Genomic DNA, 13,900 nt, shown 5'->3' on the forward strand with positions numbered 1-13,900 from the left:
AGATTCCTGTATCTACCCCCCCAAAAAAGAAGGCGCACACAATTAATATTGTTGTTAATGATATCGATAAATGGGTTACTGGGGAGCAGTTACTGCGATTTGTGAACGATGTAGAGAGGTGCCGACTTTGCGAAAACTTTGTCGCACAGAACTGAAATTTAAGACTAGCAATGAATCTTTGAGAAACATTGTTCTGGTTGTGAGATTGGGTTTTGAAAGATATGATAATAAACAAGTTGTCACATTATGTATGGACGAAACAATAGGGTTTCAAAAAAAGGTGTAGAATAAATGATTAGGAAATTATATTGACATGTTCCGTTTCGTCCGTTCCTCGAAGTCATTCAGAATCACACTCCCGGTCGCAAGTAAAAACCCCAAACTCTTAGAATGTGAAGCGCGCAATTACAATACACGAAAAAATAAAGGCAAGAAGATTGGAGCTTAAGTGTCCCATCGACATTGAGGTCATTAGATACGGAGCACTTGCTCGGAAGATTTCAAGGACTGCAAAAGGAACTAAGCCCTGCCCTTCCAAAGGAACAACGCTGTCATTTGCCTAGAGCGGTTAACGGAAAACACAAAAAATCGAAATCTGGATGGCCGGCCCCGGATCTGATGCGTCGTCTACACCTACATCTACATCCACAGGGATACTCTGTAAATCACATTTAAGTGCCTGGCAGACGGTTCATAGAACCACCTTCACAATTCTCTACTATTCCAATCACTTGCCCGCGAAAGGCAAAGGTCCCGAGTTCGAGTCTCGGTCGGGCACACAGTTTTAATCTGCCAGGAAGTTTCATGTCAGCGCACACTCCGCTGCAGAGTGAAAATCTCATTCTGGAAACATCCCCCAGGCTGTGGCTAAGCCGTGTCTCCGCAATATCCTTTCTTTCAGGAGTGCTAGTTCTGCAAGGTTCGCAGGAGAGCTTCTGTAAAGTTTGGAAGGTAGGAGACGAGATACTGGCAGAAGTAAAGCTGTGAGGGCCGGGCGTGAGTCGTGCTTCGGTAGCTCAGTTGGTAGAGCACTTGCCCGCGAAAGGCAAAGGTCCCGAGTTCGAGTCTCGGTCGGGCACACAGTTTTAATCTGCCAGGAAGTTTCATGTCAGCGCACACTCCGCTGCAGAGTGAAAATCTCATTCTGGAAACATCCCCCAGGCTGTGGCTAAGCCGTGTCTCCGCAATATCCTTTCTTTCAGGAGTGCTAGTTCTGTAAGGTTCGCAGGAGAGCTTCTGTAAAGTTTGGAAGGTAGGAGACGAGATACTGGCAGAAGTAAAGCAGTGAGTACCGGGCGTGAGTCGTGCTTCGGTAGCTCAGTTGGTAGAGCACTTGCCCGCGAAAGGCAAAGGTCCCGAGTTCGAGTCTCGGTCGGGCACACAGTTTTAATCTGCCAGGAAGTTTCATGTCAGCGCACACTCCGCTGCAGAGTGAAAATCTCATTCTGGAAACATCCCCCAGGCTGTGGCTAAGCCGTGTCTCCGCAATATCCTTTCTTTCAGGAGTGCTAGTTCTGCAAGGTTCGCAGGAGAGCTTCTGTAAAGTTTGGAAGGTAGGAGACGAGATACTGGCAGAAGTAAAGCTGTGAGGGCCGGGCGTGAGTCGTGCTTCGGTAGCTCAGTTGGTAGAGCACTTGCCCGCGAAAGGCAAAGGTCCCGAGTTCGAGTCTCGGTCGGGCACACAGTTTTAATCTGCCAGGAAGTTTCATGTCAGCGCACACTCCGCTGCAGAGTGAAAATCTCATTCTGGATGACAATATATGTTCTAAAATCCTGCTGCATATCGACGTTAACGATATGGGGCTGTAACTTAGTGGATTACTCCTACAACCTTTCTTGAATATTGGTGTGACCGGTGCAACTTTCCAACCTTTGGGTACGGATCTATCGTCGAGCGAACGGTTGTATACGATTGTTAAGTATGGAGCTAATGCATCAGCATACTCCGAAAGGAACCTAATTGATATACAGTCTGGACCAGAAGACTTGCTTTTATTAAGCCACTTGAGTTGCTTCACTACTCCGAGAATATTTACTTCTACGTTACTTATGTTGGCAACTGTTCTCGATTCAAGTTCTGGAATATTTACTTCCTCTTCTTTTGTGAAGGCATTTCGGAAGATTGTGTGTAGTAAATCTGCTTTAGCAGCACTGTCTTCCATAGTATCTCCATTGTTATCGCGCAGAGAAGGTATTGATTGTTTCTTGCCGCTAACATACTTCACATACGACCAGAAACTCTTTGGATTTTCTGCCAGGTTTCGAGACAAAATTTCGTTGTGGAAACTGTTATAGGCGTCTCGCATTGCTCCGCGCTAAGTTTCGAGCTTCTGTAAAGGATCGCCAATCTTGGGGTTGTTCGTCTGTTTAAATTAGACATGTTTGTTTCATTGCTTCTGCAACAGTGTTCTAACCCGTTTTTTGTACCAAGGAGGATCAGCTCCGTCGTTTGTTGGTTTGTTTGGTATAAACCTTTCAATTGCTGCCGATACTATATCTTTGAATTCAAGCCACATCTAGTGTACACTTATATTATTAATTTGGAATGAGTGGAGATTGTCTCTCAGGAAGGCGTCAAGTGAATTTTTATCTGCTTTTTTGAATAGGTATGTTTTCCGCTTATAATTTCAGTTTTCAGACCCAGTAGCAGTTACTTCATTACTTATCTCCGAATGTCACACGCAAGCCAATTAAAATAATTCCCAAGCCTAGTTGAGCTAAAGGGTAAACTCTACATCTTCAACTTTTGTTGTCCTCTTGTACTCAGCTGCATGTAACACGGGGTTGTTAAAATTAAACTTTCATTACTAGAGCCGATGTAGACCCAAAATTATTTACCACATGAGCATCCAACTTTTTAGGAACGCTGTTCAGATTGTGGGCTGCAGGTTTTGCGTTATTGGTAGTGTTAGTGTCATGACTTGCTCTTAGACGCCGATACTGGCACGGCAACGTAGTGTCAGACACAAGCATTAGTCTGCAGTACAGATGCAGTCAGTCAACAACTCGTAAAAGTGTTTCATCAGAACAACAGCCACAGTGATGCTGATCTTCACGAGAATCGACGCGTTAAAGGATTACGAAGTCTTCTTTCCGCTCTAGGATTGAAGTACATGATTCGGAAGTTCGAATTAAATGGTGATTAGGGAATTACTCCTGGAAGAGGCCGATGGCTGATTGCGCCAAAAACTGTTGTAGAAGTTACTTGTTGCCATGGCTAAGAAAGTTGAACGCAAAGAGAAAACTTCAAGCAGGGCAATAGCTGTGTCACGACAGCTGAACATTCCTTGGTCCGCCTTTCGAGAAGTGGTGCCAACAATTGTGAAATGGTATCTCCAATGCGAGTCAAGGCCGTCGTGGATGCAGGTAGTCGTCACATTGAGCAGTGTTCGTGGCCTGGATTGTAAGCATGGTACCCAATTAACAAATGTTATCCTCTCATGTGGAAATTAAAATGTACATCTTTCAATGGCTTGTTCGTTGTTTGTCTTCCGCATGTTCTTGCAAATGTTTCCCCAACGTTTCGTCGTTCTACGAGCACTTATTTTAATTAAAATGACCCTGTATTATGTTGATAAGTATCCGCGTAGTCTTTTCATTGCAACTGAATAAAACCAATATTATCATGTCATTTATTTTTTGGAAGGCATCATAAGTGGCCTTAAATACATAAATATTTATGGTTAACTATTTTGCTTTACATATTTGACACTATAATTTCCGGCTGGAAACTCAGGAACTGTGAGAACTGTGTCTAACCTGAAAGTACATCTACAACTACATCTACGTGACTACTATGCAGTTCACACTACAGTGCTTGGCAGAGTACAGTGTCTGACATGTAAAGAAAAATAGTACACACGTAAATATGTGTACATTTCCGTCCACTGATGCTTGCTTCCAAAAAATTAAGGAGAAACAGGTATGGCATGATACAATTCGTTAAATTCAGTTGCACATAAAAGGACTAATCTGAAAGTTGTCAACGTGATGTTAAATTCTACGCGTCATATTCCAGTTTCGTCTATTATAACCCAAAGAAAATAAAGGTGTAATATTTTTCAAATGTTCTGCACCAAATACAGACAACGTCATCTTCTAAAAGAAGCTCAGCGTACCTAACTATCGGCATCGAAATTTTTACTACATGTTCTGTAATATCATAGCGCAAATACAACTTAACCAAGGATGACAAATCATCGTCAACGCTGCCTTTCTGTTTTCATTCATACTGGACAGGAGTGACTGTAAGCCCTTAAGTCTTATTGTTGTGCAAGATGGGTCAAAATGGCTCAGAGCACTATGGGACTCAACTGCTGTAGTTATCAGTCCCCTAGAACTTAGAACTACTTAAACCTAACTAACCTAAGGACATCACACACATCCATACCCGAGGCAGGATTCGAATCTGCGACCGTAGCAGTCGCACGGTTCCGGACTGCGCGCCTTAAACCGCGAGGCCACCGCGGCCAGCTGTGCAAGATGTTTCTCTTATAAGCTGCTAGGACGTGTGAATGAATGTGTGTAGAAACCCACGTTCAAAATGTTCGTTTTCCACGCAGTACGAACGATCGCACAAAACAATGCATTTCATTATCTCCCGTCTGCTACGTATGATAGCATTTGTAAATGACTGTGATTGGCGACTATTTTCTTTCTATCCAATTAAAGTGTGGCTTACAGGGTAAATATCAAAATACTTAATGCAATCGTTAGTTGTCCGTAGAATTTTTCATGTTTATTATTCCTTCTTTAATCTCTGGCCAAGCTGGCTGTTTGTTCTGAGCCCATGTTTGTCTGTAGCTCGCCCTACAACAGTCAGTTCAAAGGTCGGAGGTTACAATGGCTCATTACCTCCCGTAGGCAATGCCTGTAAAAGCACTATGCTGTTCAAATCAACCTTTACGTTTCAGACAGCATTACCTTTTATTTGCCCAATTAATGTGATGACAACGGCCAATGCTAACTGCTGTTACAGTAGTAGATGGGATTCAAATCATTAGTGGGAGAACAGTTATCAAGTAATTTGAATTCTATGATAGTACAGCGAAGGCAGAAATAATCAAGTTTTCCTTTCAAAAAAGCTTCTATGACAAAAATCATTGCACATTTTCTGCTTCATTTCTGTAACGAATTGTAAAAAGGGAGTGGGGAACTGAAATGCATCCGAAATCATTCGACAGAGAGAGGTCTAAGGGACCTGGTGGCGTATCTGTCGCTCCCTTCTGCTAGTGCGTCTATTGTATGTCTTTAAAAAAGTAAGAACGTCCCTCGTGATTCGAAAAATGTACAGGTTGCTCCAGACTTCAGCAAATATTGCTGGGCAGCTGCGTAGAACTAAAGACATATCACTGACGTCATGTGACTGTAGAATTATTGTGCACGACGATGTTTCCAGGAGACCAAACAATTGATCTGCAGGAAGCAACATGGGTTCCTAAGGAGAGATCATGTGAAAACATAATTCTCTCTGTTGGTTAAAGAGATTCAGAATGACTTGTACAGCAGAATTCAAGACGATGTCCTGTTTCCTGATTCCCGGAAAGCCTTCGGCACAGTTTTGCATCAAGCTTCCGCAGTATGGGACGGCTGTGTGATTAAATTTTAGATTTCCAAGCAAATGGAACCAAGTACGAGAGTAAGTCAATTATTACCCGCAATTAAGTTATATTTTTATTTTAGTAGTACTGTCGTTTTACGTTGATGACGCATGCTTTGTTTATTTGTTGTTATATCTTTGTAATTTTCAAGCTGCTAGGTTAGTTTCTTTATCGCTGTCATGCTGTTAATGATGGCCGCTCCGCAGTCCACATATTTGCACCGGTCGGAAGGCGTATCAGGCGCCGAAATTCATCGAAGACTTTCGATACAGAACGGGAACAGTGTTTTGCCAAGAATGTATTGAAAAAATTCCGAAATGGTCGCACAAGTGTTAAGCACGATGAAGGAGCCGGACGAACGTTTACAGCCACAAATGGAGAAACCATTCAGCGTTCACGTGAAATGATTCTCTTAGACAGACTTTTAACTATTGACGAAGTGGCACATCGTCTGCAAATTAGTCACGGTTCTGTCTACGAAATCATCGACAACAGACTTGGGTTTCATAAAGTTTGTGCAATATGGGTTCCTAAACAACTCACACAGTTGCGTAATCAAGCGCTCTTGGTCATTTGCAAAAAAACATTTGGATCGCTATGGTAACGAAGGGGACAACTCCTTAGACAGGATCATTACTGGTGTCGACACATGGACCCATCATTATGAGCCAGAGAGCAAACGGCAGAGTATGGAATGGAAACCTCCAAATTCGCCGTGCAAGAAAAGGTTCAAGACCCAACTCTCCGCAGGAAATCTGATGCTTACGGTGTCTTGAGATACATAGGGTCCAGTACTGGAACATTATGGGGAATGGGGCACAACAATAAACAGTGTACGTTACAGTGAGATGCTTACTGCCAGGCTAAAGCCTGCAATTCGAAGCAAACGCCGAAGATTGCTTTCAAAAGGTGTTGTGTTGTTGCACGACAATGCCCGTCCGCATAATGCTGCCCACACTGCTGAAACGCTCTGGAAACTCGAATTTCAAGTACTAGATCATCCTCCATATAGTCCCGATCTTGCCCCTTCTGACTATCACTTGTTTGGTCCACTCAAACAGGCATTAAAGGGCCGTCGATTTGCCTCGGACGAATTAGTGAAAGAAGCGGTGCATCCCTGGCCTGCAGCTCAACCGACAACCTTCTTTTATGAGGGTATCAGAAAGCTTGTACGATGAACCAAGTGCTATCAAACGCAAGGAGACTAAGTCGAAAAATGATATTCTTGTAAGTTTCCTATTTGATTACAATAAAATTTTATAACTACTTTGCGGATAATAATTGACTTGCCCTCGCACTTTGTTCTACAATGAAGATCCAAAGAAACTGGTACACCTGCCTAATATCGTGTAAGCACCCTCGAGCACGTTGCAACACGATGTGGCATGGACTAATGTCTGAAGTAGTGCTGGAGGGAACTGACACCATGACTCTTGCAAAGCTGTCCATAAATCCGTAAGAGTACGAGAGGTGGAGACCTCTTCTGAACAGCACATTGCAAGGCATCCCAGATATGCTCAATAATGCCCATGTTTGGGGAGTCTGGTGGCCAGCGGAAGTGTTTAAACTTAGAAGAGTGTTCCCGGAGTAACTCCATATCAATTCTGGACGTGTGAGCTGTAGCATTGTCCTGCTAGAATTGCCCAAGTCCGCCGGAATGCACAATGGAGATGAATGGATGCAGGTGATCAGACAGGATGCTTACATACGTGTCACCTGTTATAGTCGTATGTAGACGTATCAGGGGTCCCAATCACTCCAACTGCACACACTCCACACCATTTCTGAGCCTCCACCAGCTTGAACAGTCTCCTGCTGACGTACAGAGTCCTTGAATTCTTGAGGCTGTCTCCATACCCCTACACGTCCATTCGCTTGATACAATTTGAAACGAGACTCGTCTGACCAGGCAACATGTTTCCAGTCATCAACAGTCCAATGTCGGTGTTGACGGGCCTAGGCGAGGTGTAAAGCTTTGTGTCGTGCAGTCATCAAGGGTACACGAGTGGGCCTTCGGCTCCGAAAGCCCGTATTGATGATGTTTCGTTGAATGGTTCGCACGCTGACACTTGTTGACGGCCCAGCATTGAAATCTGCTGCAATTTTTCGGAAGGGTTGCACTTCTGTCATCTTGAACGATCCTCTTCAGTCGTCGTTGGTCCCGCTCTTGCAGGATCTTTTTCCGGCCGCAGCGATGTCGGAGATTTGATGTTTTACCGGATTCCTGATACTATACACACGTGAAATGATCGTACGGGAAAATCCCCACTACATCGCTGCCTTGGAGGTGATGCGTGCCATCTCTTGTGCGCCGACTATAACACCAGCTTCGAACTCACTTAAATCTCGATAACCTGCCATTGTAGAAGCAGTAACCGATCTAACAACTGTGCTAGACACTTGTTGTCATATATAGCCGTTGCGATCTCGGTGCCGTATTCTACCAGTTTACGTATCTCGCTCAGCGTGTTCGGTCAGAGAGTTAGCAGCCCTCTGTAATAAAAAAAAACTGAGCTAATTGATCAACATCGAACTTAAACGGATGTCTTACGACGTCCGCCCCGAGCAGATGCAACGAACAAGAGCGAACAAAATGAGAATAAAAAAAAAAGTCAGCGTGATGGATTGTTAATCCTCTGGGCCCGGGTTCGATTCCCGGCTGGGTCGGGGAATTTTCTTCGCCTAAGGACTGTCCTAATCATAATCGTATCATCCTCATCGACTGCAGGTCGCCGACGTGGCGTCAGATTGAAAGACCAGCACCCGGCGAACGGCCTGCCCGACGGGGGTCCCTAGCGATACGATTAAATAAAATAAGTACGAACGCCTCTACCAGTTTGGCGCTTCAGTGTAAAGTGGAAGACAACGACAAAAGTGAGTGTAGCGACCGGCTTTTCAACACAACGTGTGACTGGACCGTTACTATTATTCCATGATATTGTACGTGGAGTGTTCAATAAGTAATGCAACATTTATTTTCTAGGACGATTTCGGCTGAAAAAATGCAGAATTTTCTGTGGGACATCGTGGAAACTTTTCCAGCTTCAGACCCTATAGTTTCATGAAGTTCCAGTAGGTGGCAGAGCTATACGTAGCCTTCAAAATGGCGTCTGCAACGGAGGTGCGTTCCAAGCAGAGAGCTGTCATTGAGTATCTTTTAGTGGAAAACCAGAGCATCGCAGATATTCATAGACGCTTCCAGAATTTCTGCGGAGACCTAGCAGTGAACAAAAGGACTGTGAGTCGTTGGGCGAGCCGTCTGTCATCATCGCAAACCTGTCTGATGTCCCATGTGCAGACCGGCTGCACAAAGCTGTGACTCCTGCTATGTTGGAACGTGCGGACACACTCATTCGAGGTGAATGATGGATCACAATCAAACGTTCCTTCTCCATGACAACGCAAGGCCTTACACAAGTCTGCGCACCACAAGGAAACTCACAAAACTTCAATGGACTCTTCTTTCTCATCCAACTTACAACCCGGATCTCACACCTTTCGACTTCCATATGTTTGTCCCAATGAAGGATGCACTCCGCTGGAAGTCATACGTTGACGATGAAGAGGTTATTGATACAGCAAGACGTTGGTTCCGACGTCGACGAGCAGAGTGGTACCACGCGCGCATACGCGCCCTTCAAGTAAGGTGTCGTAAGACCGTCGTATTGAACGGAGATTATGTTAAAAATAGGGTTTTGTAGCCAAAAGAAAGAGGAATAATATGGTGTATTCTAATCGCAAATCAAACCAACCCGCTTTAAGAAAAGAAAGTGTTGCATTACTTAAGGATGCCTCTCGTACGTAACGTTTGTTGCTCTCATTGGCTATTCGTAGACGATGCAGTTGTGTACTTCTACATCTCTACTCCACAAGCCGCAATGCAACTTGTGGCAGAAGGAGTCTGGGGTACCTGGCTCACTTTAACCTCTTAATATTACATTCGCAAGTCGTGGTCCGGAGTTAACGTTTCTTGAATTCTATTGGAACGTGGATTTTCATAATTTTGAGCGTTGCCCTCTCCAAGACGTTCAATATTTTTGTAGTATCCAGTTTAGTGAAGATTCTAAATCGACATACAATACTGAGCAATTGATTTAATGAGTGTTCTGAAAGCAACCTAATTCATGAGTGACTGATACTTAGTAAGGATTTCAAGCTGGTATCTGCACTGACTGTAGCTAAATTTATGAGCTTCTTCCACCACTGTATGCATTAGGGTTGTGATTTGTTCCAATTATTGATTAGGATCGTGTTGTTAACCAGTTTCGCTTTTTTCGTCTGTTTCCGCATTTTTCATTACATACATTTAAGCTTCAACATTTAAGCTTCAAGAATCATAAAAGAAGGTTGTATACCTGGAAGAATCCTGGAGATACTAATAGGTATCAGATAGATTATATAATGGTAAGACAGAGATTTAGGAACCAGGTTTTAAATTGTAAGACATTTCCAGGGGCAGATGTGGATTCTGACCACAATCTATTGGTTATGAACTACAGATTGAAACTGAAGAAACTCCAAAAAGGTGGGAATTTAAGGAGATGGGACCTGGATAAACTGAAAGAACCAGAGGTTGTAGAGAGTTTCAGGGAGAGCATAAGGGAACAATTGACAGGAATGGGGGAAAGAAATACAGTAGAAGAAGAATGGGTAGCTCTGAGGGATGCAGTAGTGAAGGCAGCAGAGGATCAAGTAGGTAAGAAGACGAGGGCTAATAGAAATCCTTGGGTAACAGAAGAAATATTGAATTTAATTGGTGAAAGGAGAAAATATAAAAATGCAGTAAATGAAGCAGGCAAAAGGGAATACAAACGTCTCAAAAATGAGATCGACAGGAAGTGCAAAATGGCTAAGCAGGGATGGCTAGAGGACAAATGTAAGGATGTAGAGGCTTGTCTCACTAGGTGTAAGATAGATACTGCCTACAGGAAAATTAAAGAGACCTTTGGAGAGAAGAAAACCACTTGTATGAATATCAAGAGCTCAGATGGCAACCCAGTTCTAAGCAAAGAAGGGAAGGCAGAAAGGTGGAAGGAGTATATAGAGGGTTTATACAAGGGCGATGTACTTGAGGACAATATTATGGAAATGGAAGAGGATGTAGATGAAGATGAAATGGGAGGTAAGATACTGCGTGAAGAGTTTGACAGAGCACTGAAAGACCTGAGTCGAAACAAGGCCCCGGGAGTAGACAACATTCCATTAGAACTACTGATGGCCTTGGGAGAGCCAGTCATGACAAAACTCTACCATCTGGTGAGCAAGATGTATGAGACAGGCGAAATACCCACAGACTTCAAGAAGAATATAATAATTCCAATACCAAAGAAAGCAGGTGTTGACAGATGTGAAAATTACCGAACTATCAGTTTAATAAGTCACAGCTGCAAAATACTAACGCGAATTCTTTACAGACGAATGGAAAAACTGGTAGAAGCGGACCTCGGGGAAGACCAGTTTGGATTCCGTAGAAATGTTGGAACACGTGAGGCAATACTAACCTTACGACTTATCTTAGAAGAAAGATTAAGAAAAGGCAAACCTACGTTTCTAGCATTTGTAGACTTAGAGAAAGCTTTTGACAACGTTAACTGGAATACTCTCTTTCTAATTCTGAAGGTGGCAGGGGTAAAATACAGGGAGCGAAAGGCTATTTACAATTTGTACAGAAACCAGATGGCAGTTATAAGAGTCGAGGGGCATGAAAGGGAAGCAGTGGTTGGGAAAGGAGTGAGACAGGGTTGTAGCCTCTCCCCGATGTTATTCAATCTGTATATTGAACAAGCAGTAAAGGAAACAAAAGAAAAATTCGGAGTAGGTATTAAAATTCATGGAGAAGAAGTAAAAACTTTGAGGTTCGCCGATGACATTGTAATTCTGTCAGAGACAGCAAAGGACTTGGAAGAGCAGTTGAAAGGAATGGACAGTGTCTTGAAAGGAGGATATAAGATGAACATCAACAAAAGCAAAACGAGGATAATGGAATGTAGTCAAATTAAATCGGGTGATGCTGAGGCGATTAGATTAGGAAATGAGACACTTAAAGTAGTAAAGGAGTTTTGCTATTTAGGGAGTAAAATAACTGATGATAGTCGAAGTAGAGAGGATATAAAATGTAGACTGGCAATGGCAAGGAAATCGTTTCTGAAGAAGAGAAATTTGTTAACATCGAGTATAGATTTAAGTGTCAGGAAGTCGTTTCTGAAAGTATTTGTATGGAGTGTAGCCATGTATGGAAGTGAAACATGAACGATAACCAGTTTGGACAAGAAGAGAATAGAAGCTTTCGAAATGTGGTGCTACAGAAGAATGCTGAAGATAAGGTGGGTAGATCACGTAACTAATGAGGAGGTATTGAATAGGATTGGGGAGAAGAGAAGTTTGTGGCACAACTTGACTAGAAGAAGGGATCGGTTGGTAGGACATGTTTTGAGGCATCAAGGGATCACAAATTTAGCATTGGAGGGCAGCGTGGAGGGTAAAAATCGTAGAGGGAGACCAAGAGATCAATACACTAAGCAGATTCAGAAGGATGTAGGTCGCAGTAGGTACTGGGAGATGAAGAAGCTTGCACAGGATAGAGTAGCACGGAGAGCTGCATCAAACCAGTCTCAGGACTGAAGACCACAACAACAACAACATTTAAGCTGAGGATTAATTGTTAGTCTTACATCTATCTCTGATCATCCTGAATTCTTTTTCAACTTCGTAATAATTTTCTAACGACGTGACGTTCCCATATGCGAAATACATCAGAAAGCTGACAACGTTCCTGGCCGCGTCGCTTATATACAGTACGTATCATAATTCCTAGCGAAAGCTGACACAGGTGAAAATATTCGATAGTAAAACAATGATAGTTCCAGCAAAGACTAATCGGGAAACGAGCTGTTTGCGAGATAATTGCGAATGTATGGTTACCAGCTGCTACTGACTTCAGCACTAAATATTGTCCTAATTACCAAAAATGCATTTGAAACAAATATTTCGATTAACCTCACATAGTTGGCTTTATATTTCACCCATGGTTTTCCTAAACAACAAATACGATTTTCACCCGTCAGATTTTGGCGTGCAGCCGCAGAAACCGTAACCTGTCTCGAAAACATGATGGTGCAGATAGAATACAGCTTTCAAATGTTACATATTGCACTTGTATCTGTGGTGTCACCGCCAGACACCGCACTTGCTAGGTGGTAGCCTTTAAATCGGCCGCAGTCCATTAGTATACGTCGGACCCGCGTGTCGCCACTGTCAGTGATTGCAGACCGAGCGCCACCACACGGCAGGTCTAGTGAGACGTCCTAGCACTCGCCCAGTTGTACAGCCGACTTTGCTAGGAAAGGTTCACTGACAAATACGCTCTCATTTGCCGAGACGATAGTTAGCATAGCCTTCAGCTACATCATTTGCTACGACCTAGCAAGGCGCCATTACCAGTTTATATTGAGATCATAAATTATGTATCATCAAGAGCGATGTTCTCCAATTATGGATTAAAGTTAAGTATTCCAAGATCTTCGTACTTTATTTGCAATTCTCAAGACATTGTCCTGTTCCAGAACTCACGCCAGTCTGCGTGAGCTTAAACGCGTGCCTTTCGGCTACCTCCGAGTGGCTTGGCTGTCTTGCCAAGTCACTACAGTATCTGTTAATAAACAAGTTTTATGTGCCGTCCTCGTAACTAGATGTAATAATACACCCGTTTATGCCGGAAATTAAAATTTTTTAACACTTTCTCGTAAATTTTGACTAGACGATATAGCTCACGGATTCATTTTTTAAAAACCAACGTGAGTCCTGCACGCTTCACTTTTGAGATGAGTCCATATAGGATAATCCCAAAGATTTAGTTTATATGATTTTGGACACCTTGGTACACTCCCTGCTCGACCTATTCATCTTGCACCATAATGGCGTGTTTGATCTCGTCTTATTTCAGCAGTAAAATGGTTTGGGCCTTCGTCATGTACGAATCACATTCCCAATCAGGGGCCATGGATGATATTCGAAATCAATTAGATATGAACTTAACCGAAAAGTTTGCTGTTTAAAAACGTAAGGAGAGCAACGAGAGAAATAAATTCGAAATTAGAATTTTCCTGATCAGTGTGACAAATAATCCTGTGTACACACACCAACAAAAGCATTATTCCACCCCGATATGCCTTCCAGGAATGGTTCTACTGCGTCTTTGTGTACCGGTCGAAAGTTTACTGCTGTCATTGTTTGTAAACATACATACAGCTACCATGAGCTACCAGGAATGCAGGAATGGATTGCGGTATGTTACTTGAAAG

This window comes from Schistocerca nitens, chromosome 3, assembly GCF_023898315.1.
Source record: "Schistocerca nitens isolate TAMUIC-IGC-003100 chromosome 3, iqSchNite1.1, whole genome shotgun sequence".
Taxonomy (NCBI): Eukaryota; Metazoa; Arthropoda; class Insecta; order Orthoptera; family Acrididae; genus Schistocerca; species Schistocerca nitens.